Below are 9,618 nucleotides of genomic sequence, written 5' to 3'. Positions count from 1 at the left end.
ATGAAAAGGACATACATAAATAGCCAATAATTACGTTAAAAGGTGCTAGAGAAACATTAGTTATCAAGGAAATGCAAATCAAGATACCATCAGAATATCTAAAATTAAAAGACTACAGATACCAAGTGATGGGGAGGATATGGAGTAACCAGAACTCTCATTCATTGCTGGTGGGAATGTAGAACAGTACAACCATTTCAGAGAATGTTTTGGCAGTTTCTTATAAAGATAAACATATGTCTACCGTATGACACTGAAACGCCACTCCTAGGTGTTCATCGAAGAGAAATGAAAACATGCCTGCACAAAGACTTGTACCTAAATATTCATAGCAACTTTATTTATAGTAGCCCCAAACTATAAACAGCTCAAATGTCCATCAATATGTGAATGGATAAACAAATTGTTGTACACCCAGACAAAGGGTAAATAAAAAGAACTAACTGCTGATATAAGTAGCAGCAAGAATGAATCCCAAATTGTTATGCTGAGTGAAGAAGCATGACACAAATACTGCATGATTCCATGCACATGAAACTCACAGTAAAGTTCAGTTTAATCTCTGCTGACAAAATGCACATCAGTGATTACCTTAGCCCAGGAATAGGAAGGGGCAAAAAGAGAAACTTTGAGGATGATGGAAACGCCTATGTCTGGATAGTGGTGGTGGCATGCACATACCCTTTTGTCAAAATTCTTCAAACTGTACCTTTAAAATGTGTGCATTTTATTGTTTATAAATTATACTTAATCAAGTTGATTTAAAAATATATGAATTCTCCTGCATCCAACTCTTAATCTCCTATAATCTCCCTGTAATCTGTGTCTTCTCTCTCGTATTTATTATAGGCTCTGTCGGTTACCCTTGTAACATTCAAACCTGTTCTATAGAAATTCTGAGGTCTCAAGCATTTCACTCCCTGTGGTCAGTGCTTTACCTTCACATGGTAACTATGGTTTGTCTTTTCTGACCTCAGCTTTAGTCAAGGAAATGCCCCAGAGGGTAACTGTTTTGCATCCTTCATGAGAAATTCTGAGTCATTCATTCCCCTCCATTTCAACTGTGTGTACATTTTTGGCATAATTTCTAAGGATTGTACTAACGAGACACGATATTCTTTCTTTCTTCCTGCCCGTGAGCGAAAGCAGTTTGTACACTAGAGATGTGTGCTCTCCCTCACCATACCTCTTCGAGGTGATTTTCAGATCAATGGGGAAGCTGGTGAGGTTCTTTCCAACCCCCATCCTTCCCCAGTTTGCTTGGCCAACTTCATTTGTGGACCGAGCACATTCATCTTTCTCTTGACTTATGAAGATCATGCTGACAGAAGGCCAATTTGATTCCTTGCAGAGCAGTTTTATTCCAACTGAAGAGAATGATCCTTATTTTCCAAAAATCTTTCTCTGGGTCACAGTGTAGCAGGGTTGACTCTTCTGCATTTACCAAGCAGTAATTCCAATAATTCAACCCCTCTTGCCTTTAGAGGCTTGGTTTTGCTAAATGAAAGATTCCTAGCAGGGAACCTGTTAAGGAAAATGGCTGGACTTAGCAATCATTACAAATATTGGGGAGAGTTCAAGTTACTTTCTGAATAAAAACAGGAATAAAAGCAAAAATTCAAAAACAAACCACAGAAGTAGACAAGGGAACAAACTCATCAGACTGTGATATTTCATAGGTGTACCTGCTATTCTGCCACCCCCCATTTCCATCTCAGGGCTCCTTTTAGGTGCAACTGTAAGCAGGAAACAAGTCAGGCTTTCTGTGACAATTTTAGACTTCTGAGAATATTTATTAAATGATTATGAAGATGTGACAACCTTCCCTCAGCCAGTGTTAATAATCTTCTACATGAAATATTCTGTTCAAGGTTTCTAACACCATCAGACAAGATAGTCCATGCATATAATTTCAGGTATTCTGTATTTTCCAGATTAATAAGACTACCTTTGAAACTGTTCTAGTTCAGCAGTGCTGTCCTTATTCTTTCTGAGGTTTTCAAAATCTTTTAGGATCGAAAAGATGACTTGTGAAAGTCTTTTATAAACTCCAATGTTATAAATAGAATTTGATGATTTTTAGAATGTGCATTAAAAACCTACTAGAAAAAGACATGAGCAGGTAGTTCATGGAAAAAGATATATGAGTGGCCTTTTAAATATATTAATAATGCTCAATTTCACTCATAATAAGAGAAATGCAAATTAAAATTATACTGAGATACAATTTCTCAACTATCTGACAAAAAAGTCAAGACTTTGATGATACACTTATGGCCAGACTATGGGGAAAAAAAAGGACTTTCATATATTGCTGGTGGGAAGGCAAAATGGTACAACCCATATGGAGGGAAATTTGGCATTTTCTAGCAAAATTACATATGCATTAACCCTTTGACCCATCAATCCCACTGCTAGAAATTTACCCTGAAAATATACCTTCTCAAATACAGAAAAAAGTTATTCATTACAAGTTATTCATTATATTATTTGTAATAAAGTATTAGGAACAACCCATATGCCCATCCATAGGGCATTACAAATAAATTATGGTGCATCCATACAACAGAATACTATGCAGCCGTCAAAAAGAATGAGGAAGCAGGTTTATTTCATTATTATAAAAATAGAAAAAATACATTATCAAAAAAGAATGAGGAAGATCTCTATGAACTAATATGGAATAATTTGCAGACTATATTGTCAAGTGATAAAAAGCAAAGTGCAAAAGAATGCTCATGGTATGCTCTTTTGTATAAGAAAGAAGAGGAAATAAAAACATATGTATATATTCCCTTATTTTTGCAAAAAGAAAGTCAAGAACAATAAATCTAAAACTAATGACTACAGCTGCCTGTAGGGGTGGATGAGTGGGGTATAGGGAATAAGGGTGCAAGCACAATTTCCCTGATTAGAACTCTTTTACTAGTTTTTACTTTTAAGCTATGTATTTTTTACATATTCAAACATAGAATTCAATAAAAAGAAAGATAAGATAAAACCTTAACATTAAATACAGGAAGAAGTGAATGTTACTGTATACTACATAGATAACATAGCCACACAGAAAAATGAATTAGTTCAAATAACTTTTAAATATAATACTAAGATTGTATACCATTAATAGAATATGTCTTAAGGTCAAAAGAATTATAAAGACATCTTTATAATTTTAAAGAATTATAAAGTATGAACTTTACTTAAGGTTCATAATTGATAGTGTTATTGATTGTTTTGTTTCTGAAACTAAATTGTGTTTAATGTATAATAGTATAAACAAGTAAAAATATTGATGTCAGAAACCAAGGTTTCCACTGTGGGATAAGGAAAAGACATATATGGAATGGGAGAATTAAGGTTTGGGGCCGTTTTTTGTTCGAATTAAGGAAGCATTATGAATTCATCATTTAATTTTTTTTTCTAGCTCTGTCTATAAAAAGGGCCAGAAGCAATGATACTCCAGTAGTAATGAGCATACCTCACACTCAGTTCTTTGTTTCCAAATAACATTTCCAACTCAAAGAAACCAGGGTTTCTTATGAATACGGCTGGCTCCTGGTCTGCGGCAGGGAAAGTAAAAGGTGATATGGAAACATCTTGTGCCAGACAGCAAGGAAGTGCTCAAAGATGGATGCGGCTATGTCAAAAGGACAAAGAAGCATTGAATTAAAAGAAATAATGAGTCCATATTTGTTGGAGTGTATCCTACAGGTCTGCAAAGCCTGTACTTGCTTAGCCTCAAGACCAAAGAAAGAGCCGGAGTCAGCAACAGAGACATCAGTGGTTTAAAGGATGGGGGACCTTACATGTCTGAAGCAAGGTCCTGGAGTGACATCCCGCTGTGTGCAGCAGAGGGGGGGCGGGCAGGACATGGCAGCAGTCTTTGCTCCCAGTGGCAGGGGGAGATTACCAGTTATGGGGGGAACTGACATCAGGTCAGCTCATCGGTTACCAGGGAAACCAGCAGAGGGGCACGCCCCTCACTTTCCCTTTGATAAGCTATCATAGTGGAGATGCTCTAATCTAAAGTTAGAACAATCACTACCTGGGGCCAGGAGCAAGTATGTAGGAAGGTCAGTCAGGTAAGTAGGGTATAGGTGAAGCAGGCACTGGTGGGGCAGGAGATGTACAGAGAACAAGAGAATAGCCACCTTGGGTGGCCTGACCATACAATAGTGATACTCAAGGAGGGGGGAAGGACCCTCACTCTCCAATACCTCCATGTGAAATGTCTACAGTTCTGTCCCTGGAGAAGCAGTATGCTACCACCAGAAAAAGAGAATCCACACAGAGACCTTGGGAGTAATAAAACAGATTCAAAACAAGTGAGCTGGATCACAAACATTAGGACCTTGGAACAGATTCTCGCAGAGAGATGCAAAGGAAAACAGAGCTAGGTCAAAATGTCTCCCTTACGTAATGATAGGGTTAGGGCTCGGTCGAGCAAGAACTCTGGGAGGGGGCTGATGGCCGAATTTTGCTCACGTGGAGAACTTTGACTCTCATTCTCACACAGGGCCCTCCAGGACGGGCGTCCTTATTCCATAAAGCCAAAGAGCTTTAGCTCAGGAATTTGTGTAGTTAACAAAATGATTTATTGAGTGTAACTGAACCCACTCTGTCAGGAGAACTATTAATAGTTGTGGCATCAACTCACCATCCACACACTACAAAGGATATACAGTGGGTTCCAATAAGTTTCCAGCCTTCCTCCTAAGGATGTGGTAAGAGAACTTTCTCGGGGCAGGTTTTGTCCAAATCCTCGTCTGTGTGTCCTGCATTGCCCTTGTCACCACAGACACTCTATTAAAGCCTCTTAGTCTTCCCTCCAGCACTTGCTCAAATTATAGCCCTCACTGTATCCACTGATTGCAGGAGGAAACATTAGTGTCCCTCCAACTTGCCTTGCAAGATGCTGCTTGCAGGTTTGTGACAATGGAGCTTTCTCTCTCTCACACCCATGTGCTCTGGTACTGTTTCTCTCTGCAGAACTACACTCCCTCTACTCCAGTGATGGTATTGTAAGCGTTCCGTCAGCTGGAGGAGAATTTGAAAATCTTTTTGGCCAGAAGATCTCTCTGAAAATGGATCGCCCGTCAAAAAGAAACAGGGCAGCCAAGACACTTCTGATGAAGCTCCACTAACATCCCTCAGAGGCCATAGGTCAAGCGGTTACTCTTCAATCACTTCTTGCCCAGGGTCATCTTCTGGGCTCCCCAGGTGTTCTGCTTGCTCTGGAATGCTGTTATCCTAATTAGACCCAAAGCCCTACAACCCGGAGGGTAGGAAAGACAGTTGGAGACATTCTGCAGTTTGCCTGGAGTGTCTCCTCTCAGGCTCAGCTAAGTATATTTCAGAAGCCGGCTGGAGCTGGCTCATAGGCGCTCACAAGGGCAGCCTGTTAAATTTTCAGGAATTTCGCAGGTCAATTGTTGAACAATTGGTAGCTTGAAATTGGCCTGGTGGGAATATTTACACAAAGGAAATTGGAAAACACTAAAAATCAGTGTCCTTCCTCTCAGCCCCAGCTGGTTAAATCTTTACCAGCACACTGCTATTAGTAATAGTAACCTATGCAGTCTATATAGTAGATAAGCACACCGGTTTTAGAATTAGGCTGATTTGAACTAGAGTCCTAGCCTCACCCTTATATTACTTAACTCTAGTTTCCCAAAGTAAAATTGAGATTAAAAAAAAAAAATACTACGTCATGTAACACTGATTTCCCATTCTTCATGTTTCCACTTGGAAAACTTCCATTAGAGTCACACTCCTGGTTCTTCTCTGATCCCCAAGGGAGGAGGAGTGACTTACATAATGGGTGAATTTAGTAGAAGAAGCTCAGCATGTGTGACTGCCATTCTAGCAAATGGCACCAAACGTCATGGGCCAAGATAGTTGCTTGAGCATCTAAAGGTTCTGCACCAAATTCCAATGGTGGGGGCGGGGGGAGGTGTCCCCACACCACAGAGCAGTTCTTAGGCACCAGCTGGGTGGCCTACAATCCAGCTCAATTCTGACACTATCTACCAGAGAGAGCGTCAGATTCCACAGGTTGACGGCTCCATCCCACAGGACTGCCCTCCACATCCGATGCCAATAGCCAAGTCCAGATCCACACCAGTGCTTCTGACTGGCTGGCTGTAAATCAGAGGTTCCCACAACCTCCTCCTTGGGCTCAATTAATCTGTTCACAGAACTCAGAGAAACATTTTACTTACTAGATAACCAGTTCATTATTAAAGGATATAGGGGACTTCCCTGGTGGTACAGTGATTAAGACTTCGCCTTCCAATGCAGGGGGTATGGGTTCGACACCTGGTCGGGGGAGTTAAGATCTCACATGCCTCAAGGCCAAAAAACCAAAACATTAAAAAAACAACAACAACCCAGAAGCAATATTGTAACAAATTCAATAAAGACTTTAAACATGGTCCACATGAAAAAATCTTAAAAAAATAAAATAATATAAAATAAAAGGATGTAACTTAGGAACAGCCTAATATAAGATATCAGGGCAAGGTACGGGGAACGGGTATCAGAGCTTCCATGCTCTCTCCAAGCACGCTACTCTCCCAGCACCTCCACATATTCACCAACCTGGAAGCTCTCCGAGCCCTGTCCTTTTGGGTTTTTATGGAGCCTTCATTACATAGGCACGACTGATTAAATCATTGGACATTGGTGATTGAGTCCAACCTCCAGCCCCTCTCCCCTCTCCTGAGGTCAGGGGAGTGGGACTGGAAGTTCCAACCCTTGCCCCCCACCCATAGGTGCCTCTAAAAGTCACCTCATTAATGTAACAAAGGACTTTTTTTATTGCTCTCGTCACTTAGGAAATTCCAAGGGCTTTAGGAGCTCTTTGCCAGAGCAAGAACAAAGACCAAGTATATATTTCTCATTATAAATCACAATATCACAGCACCCTTATCATGTACACAGCACAGCCAATGAGAGGGAAGCAGGCAGCGAGATGGGCATGCCTCCTTCCTTTCAGGATGCTTCCTAAACGTTACACATGACACATGTATACATCCCATTGGCCAGAACTTAACCATATGGCCATCCCAACTGCAAAGGAAGCTGGGAATTTTTTTTTATTCCAGCCAGCCACAGGCACAGCACAGCTAAAAACCAGGATTTCTTGTAATATGGAAGAAATGAATAACAGATATTGGGAGGAAATTAATCATCTCTGCCACACCATATAAACACTAGACACAGAGCTTTGCTCACAGTAAGCAGTCACCATAAGGGCTCGACATTGAAAGGGGAGGTGTTAATTACAAACTTCTTCTAATTCCTTATTTCGCAAAAAGCTGGCACTGAATTTTTAAGAATCTGGACCTTTGCATTGTTCTTCCTATAAAATGAAGCCTTCCCTCGTATTCCTCTCCTTTTCCACTAAGACATTTTCTAGGTGCCTTTCTTGACTCACCCGCTACCAGCCTCTACTGGATCCTTTACTGCAGGGAGGGTCGGCCATGTGCTATTTGTGAGAACTGGGGCTGTAAACCTCTTAATACCTCTGTTTCCAAGATGTAAATGGAGGTAATAATTTTATCTAACTTATAAAGTTGTTGTGAGGATTAAATGAGTTAAAACATGCAATACACTTGAAACAGAGCCTGGTACATAGCAAGTACCATATACATTTTTTTATTATTATACTTAACTCTGGCCAATATCACACAGTACCGTAATTTTCTAAAGTGGGATTTTTGTCTTTTATCAAAAGAATGGTAACAAAATGATAGGTGTGGCCATCTTAATACTTTCTCCCAGGAGATTTTGAGGGTTATTCTTGTATAAGTCATCACCAATATGACATAAATGCGCTAAGCATGACTCAGAAAGTTCCTAGGATTACCTATGTCCATTTAAAATTCTGTAGCATTCTACTATGTCATTATATAAAGAAAATTCATTCCTTTCTTCATTCAAAAAACTAGTATGCATTAGTTTGTAATACAAACTATGCTAGTATTAAAGATATGCTGAGGAACAAGACATTCTCCTTCCTTAAGAACCTCACAGTTTACATTATCTATCTATCCAGCTATCTATCGCTGTCTCTCTCTCTCTCGATCATCTCTCTATCTAGCAATCATGTAACAGTGAGAAAGGGTCCATTTTATAGAATCCTTCCTGTTGCAAATGACTGCAACCCAACTCAGACTAGTTTAAAGGACAGGGAGCATTTATTGGCTCATTCATTCATTTATTCAACAATAAATTGCTGAACTATCTAGAGGTAAATTTTTCAAACATTTCAAAGCTGGGTCTGCATGTTTAGAACCCTCTCTCTCTCTCTCTCTCTCTCTCTCTCTCTCTCTCTCTCTCTCCCACCCTTAGCTCCATTTTCCTCTGACAGGCTCTTTTCACATGGGCCAAAGACAGCCCCCGGCTTTGTCTGCTAGCTTAGCAACCTCAGCTGAAATAGGGAGCCTCTTTCTCAACAGCTCTGGCAAAAGTGCTGAGGCTGGTCCTCAGAGGTCCGGGTGAGTCATGTGTCCATCCCTGAGCCACTCGTGTGCCTCCGAACTGGGACTTCAAGCTCAAGCACCCACTCCCTGGCGGAGGCGGAGGTGGGATCAGTCCTACCCAATCCTTACGGATGAAGCGTGAGAGGAGTGACTTCCTTAATGAAGAGTGGGGTGCTAATACCAAAAGAAGGGAGGCTGGACACTGGGAAGGCAAAAGCAGAAGACACACACCACTAGGGGTCAGCTCTTAAACCTAGACACGAGGTAGGGGAGGTGGCTTGAAAGAAAGCCTCAGGGAAGAGTTGATGCTTGAAATCGGGTTAGAAGGGCCTTTGGAATTCAGCTGACAGATCAGGGATTTCAAAGCAAAGGGAAGACTGTGTATACAGACCTAAGCATGTGAGACTTATTTAGAGGAAATGAGTAGGGTTAGGATATGACTTGAGGAGAAAACAGTGTGGCAGGGAAAATGGGCAAGTGTGAAGCCAGCGTGAAGGTCTTTGTGTGCCCAAACGAAGATAATTCGGGCACGTGTGTCTTCACGCTTAAGGAGATTTCCCCATGCTATTTCATTGACATTAAAGAAATGAATCTAACACAAAAGAAAACTGAAGACCGAAATGATAATTTCTCTTTGTATATCCATTGCCTGGCACATATGGGCCCAGTCAATGTTTATAGATCTGAAATGAAACGTCTCCTGAGCTAAATAAGATCGTTTCTCTCCACCATACCCACATAGCATAGTGCTGGAACATTTTAAGTGCTCAGTAAGCATTAGCTGTTGTGTCTTCATGGTCATTAAGTCCATTTTTGAAGATATACACTTAGCTTTCATCATTCCTCAGACTTTAGCTAATTTACTGTTACTTAATCCTCAGAAAACTTGAAATTAGAGTTGGAGATGCATTTAACTCGGAAACATTATTTTGCAGACTTGTACCTAAATCGGCAACAACAACAACAAAAACTCAATGCTGCTGTCTGGTGACTTAGAAAATAAGAAATACAAGTCAACTTTTGTATTTGAAAACTGTAAGATAAAAGGGACCCACAAACACCACATAGAGAGTGGGTCTGCAAGATTGGTAAGGATTATTTTTCATTTGAGTAAGACAAGGTCAGTTCACCC

This window comes from Physeter macrocephalus, chromosome 6 (assembly GCF_002837175.3).
Source record: "Physeter macrocephalus isolate SW-GA chromosome 6, ASM283717v5, whole genome shotgun sequence".
NCBI lineage: Eukaryota > Metazoa > Chordata > Mammalia > Artiodactyla > Physeteridae > Physeter > Physeter macrocephalus.
The sequence above is the reverse complement of the archived record's forward strand: the minus strand, read 5'-3'. Positions refer to the sequence as shown.